The 18,660-nt window shown below is 43.9% G+C and overlaps 3 non-coding genes across 3 annotated transcripts; 1 reads left to right on the plus strand and 2 right to left on the minus strand.

Annotated features, from left to right (window-relative positions):
• The first annotated feature begins 7,873 nt into the window (after positions 1-7,873).
• Positions 7,874-7,947, plus strand: trnan-guu. The gene has a single exon. It is a non-coding gene; the product is annotated as a tRNA-Asn (tRNA).
• Positions 7,948-14,608: 6,661 nt separating this feature from the next.
• Positions 14,609-14,690, minus strand: trnas-uga. Its single transcript has one exon. It is a non-coding gene; the product is annotated as a tRNA-Ser (tRNA).
• Positions 14,691-17,755: 3,065 nt separating this feature from the next.
• trnas-aga lies at positions 17,756-17,837 on the minus strand. The gene has a single exon. It is a non-coding gene; the product is annotated as a tRNA-Ser (tRNA).
• Positions 17,838-18,660: the final 823 nt, after the last annotated feature.

An 18,660-nucleotide genomic window follows, 5' to 3' on the forward strand; every position in this document is an offset into this window, starting at 1 on the left:
TTAACACCAAGTTAGTCAAGTGCACCTGATAAAATGCAGTTCCGCAGCAGCACTTTGGGTCCATGTTTTGATGAAATGGAATTCGGCTGTTCTCATCAGGAATGCTGGAGACAGACTGATCAACAATGTCATCATCAAATGGCACAGCGTGTTGGAGAGTCATTAGATCATCGCAGCTTCTTTTTAAAAGAGCAATCAATTAGTCTCAATATTCTTCTCTCTTTCCATAAGCCTCAATTTCTCTATTTCAAGTAACTGTCTAATTCACTTTTGAAGAAGGAGTTTCTGCAGAATCCATGCACAGTTTCCCTGACCCAGTGACATGGAGATTTGGACTTGGGTTCCTTCCAGTCCCTCGAGGAGTTGATCCTAATCCCAGCGCTGCCACAGTTTGTGTCACATTCCCACTTTTGCGCACTTTAGGAATTCCCTTTCGGAGAACAAGAGGGGGATCTAGTTTAATACAGGGCGGGTTGTGGTCCTTTATTTTGTTTGGAAAAGCACGGAGAGGCAATACAAATATAAATTGTTGTGGGGGTAAAGGCGGGTGTGTGGAATCGGTAGAGCTGCTCTTCCAGACAGGCAGCACAGACACGACGGGCCGATTGACTTATTTTGCAGTCACCTCTGATTTGATAAGGACACATTTGAGCTCGCGAGCAGCTGTTAGTCGAGCTGAATGTTTAAGGTGACGGATTAGAAATCCATTGGGTTCTCCCCCTGAAGGTTTGAATCCTGCTGACTGCAGTTCACATTCTTCCTCATTTTAACCAGGTGCCGCCAACCTCATCCCTGCGGCTCCTGTGAAACTGACAAGGCGACACACGGCAGAAATTCATCACTGAAAGTAACTGACACACATCAAATTCTGCCGCTTTCATGTCGCATCTTTTAACTTCCTGTTCTCCATCTCAGATATTTTCACATCTCTCAAATGTCACCCACCTGGGACTTGCCATCTACCTCAGTCTATTGAATATGGTCGACTTTCCCGTGTGGTCTTGTTAGCTGGTGGCTCCATAACTCAGTGGTTGGAGCACTGCTCTTGTAAACCAGGGTTTGTGAGTTTGACCTTCATTAGAGCCCACCATTAACCTTTAGCTGAGAATACAAAGCTGAAAAACCGCAGAACAATATATAAGAAGAAAAAGCAAAGTACTGCAATGAAGCATTTTGCTTTTAAGTTAAAGTACTGTGGATTCTGGAAATCTGAAGTAAAAACTCAGCATCCAACAGCATCTGTGGAGAGAGAAACAGAGTCAACGTATCGAGTCCATGTGATCTTCTTCAGAGCTAAAGAGAAGCAGAAATGTTCACTGTTTTTATACTATTTACGAGGTGGTGGGGTGGAGCAGGTGGGGAGGTCAGGAGGAATTGGCAAAGATATTATGTGCACAAGACAAAGGGAGTGTTAATGGTAGCAGTAAGGGCTAAAAATGGTGCTGATAGTTGCTTAAAGGTAAGAAAGCAGAGTGTGTGAATAGCAGAACAAGGATCAGCACTCTGTGAAAGAACAACATAGAGCAATGACAGATGGCCCTTTAGGGGCCTCTCTCCTCATCTTCCAAGGGCCCAAACATTCCTTTCAGGTGAAGCAGCGCTTCATGTGCACCTCCAATTTGGTCCATTGCATTCACTGCTCCTAATGCGGTATCCCATACATTGCAGAGACCAAACGCAGACTGGCCGACCTCTTTGTGGAACATCTTCAGTCTGTCTGTAAGCATGACCCAGACCACCCTGTCATTTGCCATTTCAACACTCCACCCTGCTGTCATGCGCACATGTCTGTCCTTGGCTTGCTGCATTGTTCCAGTGAAGCTCAGCGCAAACTCGAGGAACAGCACCTCATCTTCCGACCAGGCACTTTATAGTCTTCCGGACGTAACATGAAATTCAGCAGCTTCAGATCATGAACTCTCTCCTTCATTTTCACCCTTTTTAAAATCTCTTTATAAAAAAGTATTTTATTAACTTATTTTTCATTCATTTATTCATTATTTCACCCACACCCTATTATTATCCCCTTTTCTATCTTTTTTCCCCAACTATCTCCCCCTCCCACATCCCACCCCCAAAAGGGCCGTCTGTTACTCATTCCATGTTGTTTTTTTTCACAGAGCGATGAACCTTGTTCTGCTATTCACATATCCTGCTTTCTTACCTTTATGTCACTATCAGCACCTTCTTCAGCCATTACCACTACAATTAACACTCCCTTTGTCTTGTGTCCAGCGAATCTTTGTCAGTCTCTCCTTAGCCCCCACCTATCACTTACCTTCTATCCAGAATCACCTGCTCTACCCGTCCCGCCCCGCTTAAACAGGAGAATTCAAACAATTTTAATTTTCTTCATCTCTGAAGAAGAGTTATATGGACTCGAAACGTTAACACTGTTTCCCTCTCCACCGAGTCTGTGAGACCTGTTGAGATTTTCCGGGAATTTATGTTTTTGTAATATATAAGAAGCGACTGGACAACGAGATGGGAGTTGGAGAAAAATGTTGCAAAGACTGAAGTAACTCAGTCAGTCGTAGTAATTTTTAAATAACAACAAAGCAGAACACGTTTGAAAAGGTGAGAAAGATGTGCTGATGTTCAAAGAGACTCGGCTGCACTTGTGCAAAGAACGTGGAAAGTTACATCCGTCCCTACAGCACAACTGATCAGCGTGTTCGACTAACTGAAAGTTTGGTGGTTCTCAGGGACGAAGGTTCCAATGTTTTTTCCTCCCATCAACATTCATTGTCGCACAGAATTGGGTTATCAAGAAATGTTTCCATAAATGTTGCCAGTTCTACTTCTCTGCACAGGGTTTTGAACCAGAGAATCTTCCCCATGTAAAGCAAATGTGATAACATTGGACTACAAAAACTACACGCAACTCCTTGCAGAACGACCTAGAATATTAAACTTTGCTGTCTTATTGCAGTTCCGAACCTTGTTTTGTGTAAGTACAATTCGATTGAGAACCTGAGCCATGCGGTAGAGAAATTGATCGAACATTAGAATCATCAAATGGCACAGCACATAAGCAATTCATTCAACACCTCACACATGTGCGAACAGCCTTACAGCAAATCCGTCCCCATCTTTCTCTCTTTTTGCCGAGCCATGCACTTTTCAGAATATTATTCAAAACCTGGAGAAGTATAAATGTCACTTTGTTTTGAGATGATGCATCCAGTTACTATTTAACAACAAACAGGAACGATGCAATCTTTCCTCACACTTAATTCTGTTAATACTTCCACCCCATTTTCGCACGGGGAACCTTCTGTGGTGAGAGACCATGATCCCTGTTACTCTACACAAACTCTGCAATGTTTCGGGGAAAATTTCCGCGTGTGAGAGACCATGATCCCTATTACCCTACACGAGCCCTGCAATTTGAAGAGCCCAATTTAACACACAGAAGACAGACAGTCGGGATTATTTAGATTGGAAAGACGTAACTGCTGGAGTGCCACAAGGATCAGTCTCAGAGACTCAATTATTTACTTTCTATACTAATGACATGGAGGAGGGGGCAGAGTGTACTGTATCCAAATTTTCTGACGATATAAAAATAGGTGGGAGGTCAGGTTGTGATGAGGACTTGAAGAATCTTCAAGGGGATATAGATAAGTTGAGTCAGTGGGCAAAAGTTGGCAGATGGAATGTAATGTAGGAAAGTTTGAGATCATACACATTGTTAGGAAGAATTGAAAGGCAGAATATTATTTAAATGGAAGGAGACTCCAAAAAAGTGCAGCACAGAGGGATCTGGTGTTCATATGCATGAACCACAAAAACTTGGCATGCAGGTGCAGCAAGTCATTAAGAAGGCAAATGGAATTTTGGCCTGTTTTGCTCGTGGTTGGAGTTTAAAAATCGGGAAGTCTTGTTACAGCTGTACAGGGTGTTGGTGAGGCCGCACCTGGAGTCCTGTGTACAGTTTTGGTCCCCATATTTAAGGAAGCATATATTGGCATTGCAGGCAGTTCAAAAGAGATTCACTAGCCTGATTCCTGGGATGAAGGAGTTGACTAATCAAGAACTGTGAAGCAAGTGAAGACTTTATTCATTAGAGTTTAGAATACTGAGGGTTGATCTTATTAAAACGTGCAAGATTCTGAGGAGGTTGACAGGGTAGATGTTGAAAAGATGCTTCCACTAATGGGGGAACCTCCAGCGAGGGGACATAGTTACAGAATCGGAGGGCACTCATTTAAAACTGAGATGCGAAGGAATTTCTTCTCCCAGAGGGTAGTGTATGTTTGGAATTCTCTACCCAAGACAGTTGTGGAGGCTAGCTCACTGAGAGTATTTAAAGAGGAGTAGACAGATTTTTGAAATATCGGGGATTGAGGGCTATGAGGAGCTGGCAGGAAAGATGAGTTGAGATCTGGGGCAGAGTAGCCATGATCTTATTGAATAGCGGGGTAGGCTGGAGGGGCCGAATGTCCGACTCCTGCTCCAATTTCTAATGTCCTTATGTTCTTATGAAACGTGTCTCTGGTGAATAAGGTCTGAAACAAATATAAAAGACACAGGTAGCATAGATAAGCCACTTGTGAAGCATGTAAGCAGCTTTCTTGGTGGTCTAGTGGTCAGGATTCAGTACTTTCACTGCTGTGGTCCAGGTTTGATTCCTAGTCAGGGAATGGAGATTTATTGACTTCGTGCAAACTGTTAAAATGAGTCTGAGTTGTTTCTTGATGAAAAACAGAAGACGCTCATCTCTGCCAGAATCAATGGAGTGAGAGCTGGAGTTCTGTCTCAGAGCTGGAAATATCACCCATGCAACAGATCGAGAACAAATATAGAGGTGAAGATAGGGAATGAGAGAAGGTTTATGATAGGTTGCAAAACCCTATCCAGAGAGATGTTCGTGCAAGGCAAAATATAGCGGGAATAAGGGAGGCTTTACTGTTTACACCGACACAAATATCTCTCAGATCTTGTTCCAAATCTCGTGTTAAGTGAGAAGAAAACTTTTCCCTGAATCTTCCCCCTTTTAGCTGCACCTCCTTCCAAACATTGCAAACTCCTCCTGCATCTTCCATCCTGATATTTTTCTCTGTGAAATTTGAAACTAATGTGAATGAAGTTTGTGATGGTAAAAATGTGTACATGCCCTTGGGGAACTGAACCACCTTGACACACACAGAGGAACAAACACAGACATATACACCGAGAGTGACAAAGGGCATGGGATTGTCTCGAAGGAGGTACAAACACCCAGAAATCAAGCCTGACACTAACCTGGTTTCGTTTTTGTTCCATTTCTCGCTGCAACTTTTGTGAACGTTTGCAGATGAATAGAAATTAGAGAACGCTGGAGGTTTTAGATGGTTTTATTCAACTTATTCCGACAATTAATTGTGCAGGTACACTGTAAAATTCAGGAATGATAAGGAGCGTAATTAACAGGATCCCAGCCTACCTGTGGAGCTCCCAGTGCATTCGAAACCTCTCACCTTAACCACTCAGTCACGAATCCAAGCCCCAGATTTGCATTAATGATGTTTGTATAAAATCACAGGCGGCTACATCAGACTGTTATTCACCATGTCGTTTACATGCCGACTCTCTAGAAGAGCAACTCAACTACTGTAATTCCAGATCCCTCCTTTTCCCCACAGCAACCGATATTTATATTGCCTCTCCTCGTTCTTCCTATCAAAATAAAAGACGGCACACTCCGCTAGTGTGAGCTGGTATCTGTCGATCTGTTGGTTTGAAAGGGGCTGCTGCAGATCCCAAAAGGTAGGACACCTAAACGCTTGGCAGTGGTGGAACTCGACCCCACGGTTCTATAGATACGGGAGCCTTAGATCCAGCGACTTAAACCGCTCGGCCACACTATCACGTTGCATATAGCTGCTCATAATTCCCTTCACTGATATTATCATCGAAATAGAACAGAAGCAAAGGAGCAGTAATAGGTCATTGGGAAACTCGAACCAGCTCCGCCAGTTAATCAGATCATCCTGCAATTTGTAACATACAGAAATCATCTCCACTATTAACTTCATTATTTCAATGTTTCAAATAATGTGTTTTTTTCCTGTGGTGACTGTGCCTGTTTATTCAGTGAAATGTTGGTAAAAGGTATCGACTGAGGAAAATGAGGAGATGATTGGTCAGAATAGACATTTGTTTTCTGAAAATTCGATTTGAAATCAACTATTTTTAAAATTTGAATAATTGTAAAAGAATTCAGAGTCCGACCCTTCATCTCAATGAGTCAGGGAATCTTTGTTAACTTTCACACACTGTGTATGGACACTGCAGAAGCTCCTGCACCTCTTTCAATATTGTTGTTCTTAACTCAGAGTTTTCAAAAGGGAATTGGACAATGATTTGAAAGGGAGAAAAAAAATCAGAGTTATGGAAAGAGACAAAGAAATTGAGATTAAGTCGAAAGCTCTTTGTGAAAAACTGACATCGATACTATGGCCCTCTTGTAGAGCTGTGCCTTTCGATGATGACATTATGGGATCAGTCTGTCTCCAGCATTCCCAAAGAGAACAGCTGAATTCCATTTCTTCAAAATAAAGGCTCAAAGTGCTGCTGCATGACGTCACCGCTTAACATTTTAGTGAGGCCCATTGAGCTTTTCTCCTGTCCCCTGTTTCTGCAGTGCAGTGGTTATCATGTTTACCTCATATGTGAAGAGTTGCCTCGTTAGAGACTGGCCAGAACCATCATCAAAACTTGCAGATTGAAGTTTGTTGAAGACAGCAGGATGCGGTCATGTGTCCTGGTCACTGTTTATCCTTCAACTAAGTTTATAAGATCTGCGCATTGTCAAGTCCCTGGCTTTGTGTGTTTGAGGAGCAGCGATTGGCTGCCGTGCTCCCTGCATGAAAACAATGACTCTCCTTCAGAAAGTACTTCAATAAAAGCAAAATACTGGAAATCTGAAATAAAAATATTAAATGCAGGTAAAACTCAGCAGATCAGACAGCGTCTGTGGAAAACAAAACCTGCTGAGTTTCTCAAGCATTTTCTGTTTTTATTTCAAAAAGTGCTTAATTGTCTTGAAAGTGGTTTCAGACACCGTTGGTCAGGAAAAGCGCTGTATAAATGCAAGTCTGTCTTTCCTTAACTATCTTTAAATCCCAATCCTGTGGTTACTGACCCCCGTCAGTGGAAACAGTTTCTCCCTATCTGCACCATCAAGCCGCCCGTCCCCACTGCCCCCACCCACCTCATTTTGAACAGCTCAATGAAATCTCCACTTAAACTTCTTTGCTCTAAAGAGAACAATCCCGGTCTCTATAATCTCTCCACAAAACTGAATTTCCTCAACCCTGGAAATGATGCGTCTTGCATCGAGGATTGAGATGAGATTTTGGAAAATATTATCAGTTAGCAGGTGGGAAAATGGAGAAGGAACCAAAACAGAAAACCCAGTCTCCAGCTTTGTGAATCTTTAGAAACTCTTTGGGAACCGGAATCAGAGGAGAATGAAGGTTGAACTGTCGGACTGAGCAGAGACAGTCAAGGCACCTTTCTCTTCTTTAAGACACAGGAACATTGACTCTGATGTTCTCAGTGAAATTAACTGATCAGAGACATTGAAAGGATTCTCGTTACTGCACATCAGGAATTCAAACCTAATTTCGGCTTCGGGACAATCAGAATACTTGGTAACAGTCAAGGAACGCAAAGGCTCGAAGGGAGACGTCACCGGTTGTAGGAGAGCTGGTTCCCGGTGACATGGATGTCTCTGCAGTGGGTGGGATCAGACTGTTTCCATGTATCCACAATGAATGCTCCCCTCTTTATTTTTGGAAGAGTGAAACTGGTAGAGACAATTGTCATTCCGGTAGCAGCAATCTGAAGATTTAACTGACTGATATCCTGCTTGAAGTCTTCATCAGTCTCTGTGGCGCAATTGGTCAGCGCGTTCGGCTGTTAACCGAAAGGTTGGTGGTTCGAGACCACCCAGGGACGAAATTTCCCCTTTTTTTCCCCATCAGCCTTCATTGTCACTCAGTTCCCGATTGTCATTGCCTGCTTGAGCTGAATGCCAAGACCCCGGAAATTTTGCCGGCTCCACTGTTATCCAGTGAGCTCCCTGGTAAGCGGCTTTTTTTCGAATATTAATTTCAAATATAATGAGAAAACATTTAGATCCTACCATGCACTGATATCCAACACACTGGAAATTTATGAAGTTATTGGATTCAAACAAACCCATCAATTATTCCCTCTTCCTCAGCTCCACAGTGAGTGAGACAGGGAAAAGCAGAAAAGCAGCAATATTCCAGCCCCGCACTCTCCAATCACCCGCTGCCAGCAGAAAGCGGCGACTGCAGCTTCAATCAGCGGGTTACTGCCCATCCCTGGGACACAAGATACTCCAACCAGGGCCAAACCTCCCAACACACCGAGCACAGGCTCAGGAAAACGCAGGTAGATTATATCCCGATCACTAAACCTCCAGCAGACATTTACAGAACACCCGAGTGAGTGAGTCACAAATAAAAGTCACACAAACTTTCTAAATCGTTCCACTGTCAAATTCCTTCATTTTATTGAAAAGCTGACTGTTGTGTATCTGAAAACGAGCACCATGGGATTTATGTTACCGAGTGACTTGTTTTCCACTGATTGTCCTTTAGGTTTGTAATTCAAACTGTGTTGGATATTGAAGCGAATCTGTTTTCAAAATGAGGTCACAAAGCAACTAAACATTAAATCCAAAAACAAATCCTGAGGAAAATGGATCACAATGTTTGGAACGAGGTGCATCTGAGAAGCGGAAGCTGTGAATGATGTTATTGATGATTGAATGGAAAGCACTGGGGCCTTGGTCAAAAATCGTGTCCCAGTGGTGAAAACGATGCTGTTAAAATCCACTGGGGTTTCCCCAGGAAAATTCCAATCTTACCGACTGTGCTTCTGATTTCAACCAGGTGTCCACAGAACTCTCGGATAAATGGAAGAAAAAACATCCAAAATTCTCCTGATTTTTGGACTCTAAGGGAATGAAGGGCGATCGGGATCGGGTGGGAATTTGGTCTTGAGGCTGGAGATTCGCCATGATCTTATAAAGTGACGGAGGATGCTTGAGGGGCCTTATGACGTATTGTTGCTGCTTTGAATCTGTTCTATTTGAATAGCAATGCTAGGCAAGGCGATGGGCAGTGATAATGAAGCTTGGTTTCAAATACCTCTTCCACCGCTGCTAAAATTGCCTGATTGGTCGAAAAAGTGGTAGCTCACACTTAAAGCAGGTGTGTACGGTGTTTCACTTTAACAGAAATTCTGAGAGACAATAAAATATAAATGGCTGTGGAGAAAAGGCGGGGTTGTTGAATTAGCTGTGAAACTTGTGCAGGACAGATATTCGTCTCCAGCTCTTTCTGCCAGTCCAGGTCAATTAGCTGCTTGATGCAAACGCAGTCAGATGGTGCGAACGTAAAACAGAACGTGATCGGTTTACAGATAGCAGCGTACAGAGACACCAGGATCTTCCTGATTCGCCCAAGTACTGATTACAGGAATGTGCACAGTGCCGATTATCCACAATCACACTTCCCTTCCAGTCTTGTCCTAGTTGTTCAGCTTTGAAAATGCTCATATTTTCACATTGGATTTCAATGTGAAGAAAGCAGAGCTGTGATAAGCTTGTATAGTTCAGCAGATGTACTGCAAGAAGTTACATAACAGGCTGATGATAACAGTGCTCTTTGGACGCGGTGAGCTCCAGTGAAGGATTGACACCATTAATGTGTCGCTCAATTAGTCTCGTGACAAATCTCGTGCTGGAAATGACAAGAAAACTCGCTGAATTTGCTCCGTGTTTTGGTTTCAAACGAGCCGAATAAAAGGTAAGAAAGTACATCTCGCTCGAGTGGGTTATAAAATGGAAGAACGACCCGTGCTGTTGGGAAACATAAAATTATACAAATTTGCAGCACAGAAAGAGGCCATTCGGCCTGGTGTGCTGCTGTCAAAGAGCAGTAGTGATTGGTGTATCCATTAGGAGTGATATTTATGTCAGTGCAAACAGTAGGCAGCAAAATTTGCCCTTCTCCCACCCATATTTTTCCTGGCGCCACCATTTCTGTGTGGTCAGTGCTTTGCACCCAGCCCTTCTCTTGTCCTTCTTTCACTCCGCTTCTTTGTTCTCGACTTTCCAAATATGACACTTCCAACTCTGTGGCGAAACTTCAACTATCACCCCATTGATTCTGGTGGAGCTGTTAAATGGTTTCCATCAATAACTAATTAATACTGATTTTAACAAGATAAAAAAATCTACATTCCCTGATTGGGAATCAAACTCAGGCTACTGCTGATAAAGTGCCGAATCCTGACCACTCAACCACTGGGGAAGCTACTGTCTTAATTTCTCTGTTCCTTTCACCCACTGTTAACTGTCTCTCTTTGAATTTGCTGCACTCCGTTCTCTCAGGTTCAGCCCTGACATTGACATCAAACCTGCTGACAAGGGTGGTGCTGTTGTTGTCTGGCGCACTAATCTCTACCTCGCAGAGGCTGAGTGTCAACTCGCAGACACTTCCTCCTACCTGCCTCTGGACCATGACCCCACCACTGAACATGAAGCCATTGTTGTCAGGTCTGTTACTGACCTCATCTCCTCTGGGGATCTTCCTTCCACAGCTTCCAACCTCATAGTCTCCCAACCTTGGACGGCCCACTTATACCTCCTTCCCAAAATCCACAATCAGGACTGTCCCGGCAGACCGATCGTGTCAGCCTGTCCTACCACACGGAACTAATTTATTGCTATCTTGACTCCATTCTCTCTCCCCTTGTCCAGTCCCTTCCCACCTACATCCATGATTCCTCTGACAGCCTACATCAGATCATCAATTTCCAGTTCCCTGGCCCCAACCACCTTCTCTTCACCATGGACGTAAATCCCTCTACACCTCAATCCCCCACCGGGATGCTTTGAGGGCTCTCCCCTTCTTCCTCGATCAGAGGCTCGAACAATCCCTATCCACCACTACTATCCACCGCCTGGCTTAACTTGTTCTCACACTGAACAATTTCTCCTTAAACTCCTCTCACTTCCTCCAAATAAAAGGTTTGGCTATGGGTACCCGCATGGGCCCCAGCTATGCCTGTGTCTTTATGGGGTATGTGGAACATTCCTTGTTCCAGTCCTACTCCGGCCCCCTCCCACAACTATTTCTCCGGTACATCGATGACTGCTTCGGTGCTGCTTTATGCTCTCGTCTGGACCTGGAAAAATTTATTAATTTTGCTGCCAATTTCCAACCCTCCATCATTTTCACATGCTTTATTCCTGACACTTCCCTTCCCTTCCTTGACCTCTCTACCTCAATTTCTGGTGATAGACTGTCCACCAATATTCATTACAAGCCTACCGACTCCCACAGCTACCTTGACTACAGCTCCTCACACCCCGCTTCCTGTAAGGACTCCATCCCATTCTCTCAGTTCCTTCGCCTCTGTCGCATCTGTTCTGATGTTGCCACTTTCAAAAACAGTTCCTCTGACATGTCCTCCTTCTTCCTTAACCGAGGTTTTCCACCCACAGTGATTGACAGGGCCCTCAACCGTGTCCGGCCCATCTCTCATGCATCCACCCTCATACCTTCTTCTCTCTCCCAGAAACATGATAGGGTCCCCCTTGTCCTCACTTATCACCCCACCAGCCTTCGCATTCAAAGGATCATCCTCCACCATTTCCACCAACTCCAGCTTGATGCCACCACCAAACACATCTTCCCTTCACCTCACCCCGGCGGCATTCCGTAGGGATCATTCCCTCCGGGACCCCCTGGTCCACTTCTCCATCACTCCCTACACCTCAACCCCCTCCCACGGCACCTTCCCATGCAACTGCAAAAAGTGCAACACCTGCCCCTTTACTTCCCCCCTCCTCAACGTCCAAGGGCCAAAGTATTCCTTTCAAGTGAAGCAGCAGTTTACTTGCACTTCCCTCAATTTAGTCTACTGCATTTGATGCTCCCAATGCGGTTTCCTCTACATTGGAGAGACGAAACACAGACTGGGTGACCGCTTTGCAGAACACCTTCAATCAGTCTGCGAGCATGACCCAGAACTCCCTGTCACTTGCTATTTCAACACACCACCCTGCCGTCATGCCCACATGTCCATTGTTGGCTTGCTGCATTGTTCCAGTGAAGCCCAACGCAAACTGGAAGAACAGCACCTCATCTTCCGACTAGGCACTTTACAGCCTTCCGGACTGAATGTTGAGTTCAAGAACTTTAGATCATGAACTCTCTCCTCCATTCCCACCCCCTTTCCCATCCCCCTTTATTTCCAACAATTTATATATTTTTTTTCTGTTCCCACCTATTTCCTTTATTTTTAAAATATTTCCATCCTTCCATCCGTTGTTTTATCTCTACCTTTTAGCCTATTTCGTTCCCTTGCCCCCACCCCAACCCACTAGGGCTATCTCTACCTTGCTCGTCCTGATTTCTACCCTTAATGTCACCCATTAGCACATTTCCTAGCTCATAACACCACCGTCAACATCTTTTTGTCCTTTTGTCTATGACATCTCTTCTTTGCCTCCGCCTATCACTGGCCCCTCTATCCAACGCAACCTGCCCCAGCCCCCACTACCAGCTTATATCTCACCGCATTTCTCTATTTCCTTCGTTCTGAAGAAGAGTCACACGGACTCGAAACGTCAACTGTATTCCTCTCCACAGATGCTGTCAGGCCTGCTGGGTTTTTCCAGGTATTTCTGTTTTTGTTTCAGATATCCAGCATCCGCAGTATTTTGCTTTTATCTGAGAGAGAGAGAAAAAAATCAATACATTTCAGTGAGTTAGACGCTGTCTCGGATAGAGATATCACAGACATTAAGTGAATGTGGTGACAAACGTGCCCGTCTTAGCAAAGAAATGGTTGGTATGACATGGATTTCTAAACAAGAGCACACAACAGGATATGCTATCAATGAATATTTACATTATTAGACGACCTGCAGTTACAGTTTGAATAAGAGAAAATAAAATAAAATGAAACATTCTGGTGAAGATACATGTTTTATCTTTGTGGAATGATGCAGCGTGATTTGTTTTCACACACACACACAGAACAAGTGATGTCTCATATATAATACTGTTGGCTGTCATGAAACTGAGTATTAGGAGCTGCACGGAACAAACAGTCAAAACCTGTCGTTTTAGGCCAAAGTCAGAGGCCCATTTCTAACTCAACGTTCACCTTATAGATTCATAGAAAAGTGTAGTAACAACAGAGACAGAGCCTGGTGTGGAAATTACTAAGACAGGGCCTAGTGCAATTTAAGCAGAGGCATGACTAGAGAAGCCATCTAATGTTACTTAAGCAAAGACCTGACCTAATGCACGAATAACAGGGGCGGGGACGTGTGCTATATTAACATGGACAAGGTCTACTGCTGTAATAGCGGAGATGGGTCTGGTGCAATAGTTACCGATACAGGGCCTGGATCAACATCAAGTGAAATAGGGTAGTTATTACAGGCACAGGACACAGAGTAATTGCTTCCCAGAGAGAGTCTAAGGCCGTAATATCGGAGACTGCCACCAGTGTAAGAAAGACAGACATGATCTCGTGGAGTAAAAACAGGGAAAAGGAGAGTGGAATAGAAACAGAGACAGAGGTACAAAGACAAAGTCTCTGCAAAGACATGATCCATTTTAATTAACAAGACAGACAAGCTCGAGTGTTATATAGGCTGGTACAATTTCAATTGTTCTGAAATACGGTCTGGAGGAATATAAGTGCAGACATGATTGAGTGTGTTATAAGCAGCGCCGCGACCTAGAGAAACATAAGTGAGACAGTGCCGAGTGCAGTAATAATCGAGACAGGATCTTGTGATAACACCTACTGGATCCAGTTTAAGAAAACTGATACACGGTCTAGTGCAGCTTCACATAATTCAGGGGTCTTTTTAATGTCAACTGACGCAGTGTCTGGTGAATTAAATACCGGCAAAGGTACGAGATCAATAAAAACAGAGACATGCACTAGTACAGCAATAAGAGAGTGATGGTTTCGGACAATAACAACAGAAACAGGGAATTGTGTGATGTGAATGGAAGCATGCATTGGTGCAGCAGGACCTGAGACAGGGTCCAGTTTGATAGACACGTGACAGGTTCTACTGGAGTAATAGCTGAGACAGAGTCTCGTGAAATGCAAGTAAAAACATGTTCCAGTTTTCCATAACCAGAGACAAGCTCTAGTGCAGTGCCAACTGGGGCATGGCTTATTGTAACTTTAGCCGAGACCTGCTTCAGTGCAGTCATGACTGAGATAGTGCCAACTGTATTGTGGCCCTAGTCCAGTACATAAACAACTGTGACTGAGCCAATTACAGAAACAATTGAGCGATGACCTTCCGTAATATGATCAGAGACATGTCCTAGTGTAATACAAACAGAGACGGCGTCTAATTTAATATGAACAGAGACAGTGCCAAATGCAGTAATAATTGAGACAGCGCCTGCTTCATGTGATGGAAGCAATGACGGTTCCACCGCCATCCACTGGTCAACCTTTGCTACTGCAGGTGTTGTGAAAATGTCGATTACATTTACTGTTTCTGAGATCAGTGGTCAAAATCAGAAATAATGGAAAACGTAGCCGGCGGAATTTGAACCTGCGCGGGATAACCCCAATGGATTTCAAGTCCATCGCCTTAACCACTCGGCCACGACTACAGATTTTGGCATTAAGCCTGTATTATTTATATGAAGTCATAGAATGTTTACAGCAGACAAAGAGGGCCTTCTGCCCGCCCTGTCTCTGTCACAACCTAGCCGGACATGCACGCGCGTTATTTCCTATGTGAAAACTCAAGGAGATCAATGTTGTTTCCTCCTGGAGCCTCAGCTTGTTCTGAATTTCAAACTGTGGAAGGTAATCGTCCTACAAAATCCACAAGGTTGCAATACATTCCTCTCAATCATCAATAACATCATTCACATCTTCCACTTGTTTGCTGCACCTCCTTCCAAACATTTCAAATTCCCTTGCATCGTTCATCCTATATTTATCTTTGACATTTTAATATGAAGTTGCACAACCAATGTTAATCAAGATTGTGTTGGTGAATATGTGCCCATCCCCTCGGGGAACTGAACCACATTGACACACACAGAGGAACACACACTGACACATACAACGTGAGTGACAGAGGCCGAAGGAGTGTCAAACAGCCAGAAAACAAGGATGTCACCAACTTGGCCAATAATTGTTCCATTTCAGACTGCAGATGTAGTGAATATTTGCAGATGAATTGACATCAGAAACACGGGAGTGTTTGGGTGGTTTTGGTTTTCATTTGACTGATAATTTATTCTGCAGACAGTTTGTGTCAATCAGGAATGAGAAGAAGGGGAGTTGGCAGGATTCGGACCACGTGGAAAAACTCCTCAACCACTCGGCCAGGACAACTGGGTAAAGGCTGCATGTTGTTTGTTTAAAATAATAGAATGAATACAGGGAGTTCCAGTGAAAGAAGGTCTTCCAGTCCGTGCCATTGCCCCACCTTTTCCCAGTCACCCCGGGATTTACACTGTCTCCCCTCATTTTTCCAACTGAAATACAACACTGCACAGCTCAGCTGCCCCTTCACTGCACAGAGAATCGTTTGGAAGCGTCTCAAATAACAAAGTACCAGAAAGTTTGGCAGCGGTGAGAGTAAAGCCCAAATCACCAGAGAGATCAGAACCTGAACCAGCGGCTGAGCCCACTCGACCTCACTACCACATTCAGATTAGACACAAACATTGTCTTCACCAACATTGACACTGAATTAGAATATAAAAAATAATTATCAGGAATTGGCCATTCGGTTCCTGGAGCATTCTCAGCTACTTAATAAGATCACGTGAAAACTTCAGTCATCCTCCGCTTTGTAACATCCAGAAGTTTAGTTGCTGAACAGTCTCCACTGAAACTAAAGAGAAAAATGTCCTGTTAACTGCTTTTTTCTTTGCTGATATGAAGTCAGAGAACTAGCATGGATAATGTTTGGGTGGTGAAAAGGGGAAACTGAACGACATTGACACACACAGAAAATCACAAATATGCCCGTTGTTAAGATGTGAAATAGTGAATATTTTCACGCTGTCTTTCAATGTGCAGAAAGTGGAGCTGTGATCAGCTTATAGCTCAGAAGATGCACAGCAAGAAAGTACATAACAGGCTGATGCTCACTGTGCCTGTTTGGACTCGGTGAGCTGCGTCCTACGATTGAGACCATTTAAATGTCGTTCAACGAGTCCGGTTCCAAATCCTGTGCTAGAAATGATAAGAAAACTCGCTGAAGTTGCTGAATGTCTTGAATTCAAAGCATCACATGGAAGATAAGAAAGTTAATCTTAACCGTGGTGTTAGGAAACAACAAATGACAGAGAGTTACAGCAAAGAAGAGGCCATTCGGCCCTGTGTTCTGCTTTCAATGAACAATGTCATTGGTTGATCTGAATAATCAAAGACATTCGTCATTTAGGAAGAATGGTCAAAAAGGAAAACGAGACAGGGTCAGGAACGAAATCGGAACATTAGTGACAGAGGATCTTAGATTGAAGGATCAAGCTGTTAAAAAAGTTTGGGTGAAGCTAAGAAACAGCAAGAGGCAACAAATATTGGTGGGCGTTTTTTATAGGCCACCAAACTGTAGTGGGAATGTTGGGCATGGGATAAATCAGGAAATTAGAGCTGCATGTGACATCGGTATTACAGGAATAATATTCTGCCTTGCACCATCAGCCCTATAGTCAGTGCTTTGTAACCTATCACAGCCCTTCTATTTTATTTTCACCCCCTCACTCCGACTCTGGGTTTGTTCCCGAGTTTTGCCCTTGTGACATTTCCAGCTCTGATGTGAAACTCCCACTCTCACTCCACCAATTCTAGCAGAGCTAAACCGTGTTATTTTCAACTAGAAAATCAATCACATTGACTTGAACAGCTCACCCAGGAGGAATAAGTTTCAATCCCTAACCAGGGATCAAACGCAGGCTGTACTTATAAACTTGCCGCATTCTAATCACTCACCCAGCAGTTGGTCGCATGGGAGCTGCTTTTGGCATTTTTATATTCCAGATCTCTTTCAGCAATGACAAGTTTCTTTGGCCAAATGGTCTATGTCGTTTGAACACAAGTGTCCTCTTCAGCCAATAAGAACAAACCGTTCGCTGGAACATGAAATTGATACTTTCCTCCTTTAAGACAGTTCTTAAAGCCTCCCCCTTTGACTGAGATTTTAGTCATCTGACCGAATATGTGGCTCAGTGTCACACTTTATGATAAAATGCTCCTGGGAAACGCCTTGTGACGTTTCATTCAGAAAAGGAGCTTTCTAAATATGTTGTTGTTGTAGTCCATACATAGAAAGAGACAAACTCCTCTTCCCTCTTTCATCCCGATATTTTTCACTGCAAAATTGAAATGTGAAGTTGCACAACTAATGTGAATATAATTTGTGCTCTTAGAAATGTGTTCAGCTTCCCAGGGAACTGAACCACAGTGACCCACACAGAGGAACACCCTCAGAGATATACACCGAGAATGACAGATGCCTAAGGAGAGAGAAATGCCACAGTGAAATCATGTCACCAAATTGGCTCCGTTTTGTTTTCCATTTCCAACTGGAGATTTGCAGAAGGCTGACAAATGAACGGAAATAAGAGAACACGGATGTGTTTGGATCGCTTTCCCTCGATTCAAACGATAATTAGCTCTGTGCGTGCGCCAATAAAATCCAAATAATGAGAAACGTAGTGGGTAGGATTCGAACCTGCGTGGGGTAACCCCACTGGATTTCTAACCCATCGCCTTAACCACTCGGCCACGACTACAGAAGCTGCGCCTTTACTACTAACATTTATTTGAAATCATGTAATGGTTACAGCGGAGAAAGAGGTCTTCCTGCCCGTCCTGTAACTGCCATTACCTGACCTTTTTCCCGGAACCCTGCAATTTATACTGTCCATGTTCTTCCGACCAAACTGGGAATGAAAGAGTGAGAATGATCCAAACCGGCCAATTACCGCCCCATCAGCCTACTCTCCATCATCACTAAGGTCACGGAAGGGGTCATCAACAGTGCTATCAAGAAGCACTGACTTAGCAATAACCTGCTCACTGATGCCCAGCTTGGGTTCCACAGGGACCACTCAGCTCCTGATCTCATTACAGCCTTGGTTCAAATATAAACAAAAGAGCTGAACTCCCGGGATGAGGTGAGATCAGCATTTGACCGAGTGTGGCATCAGGGTGCCCGAGCACAACTGGAGTCAATGGGAATCAATGGGAGTCAATGGGAAACTCTCGGCTTGTTGGAGACATAACTAGCACAAAGGAAGATGTTTGTGGTTGTTGGAGTCAGTCATCTTAGCTCCAGGACAACACTGCAGGAGTTCCTTAGGGTAGTGTCCTCGGCCCAACCATCTTCAGCAATGAGCTTCCATCCATCATAATGTCAGAAGTGGCGAGGTTAGCTGATGATTGCACAATGTTCAGCACCATACCTGACTCCTCAGATACTGAAGCAGTCCATGTCCAAATGCAGTAAGACCTGGACAATATCCAGGCTTGAGCTGACAAATGGCAAGTAACATTCGCACCCTACAAGTGTCAGGCAATGGCCATCTCCAACACGAGAGAATCCAACTATTGCCT

The sequence above is a fragment of the Carcharodon carcharias genome (genome assembly GCF_017639515.1).
Source record: "Carcharodon carcharias isolate sCarCar2 chromosome 27 unlocalized genomic scaffold, sCarCar2.pri SUPER_27_unloc_18, whole genome shotgun sequence".
Taxonomy (NCBI): Eukaryota; Metazoa; Chordata; class Chondrichthyes; order Lamniformes; family Lamnidae; genus Carcharodon; species Carcharodon carcharias.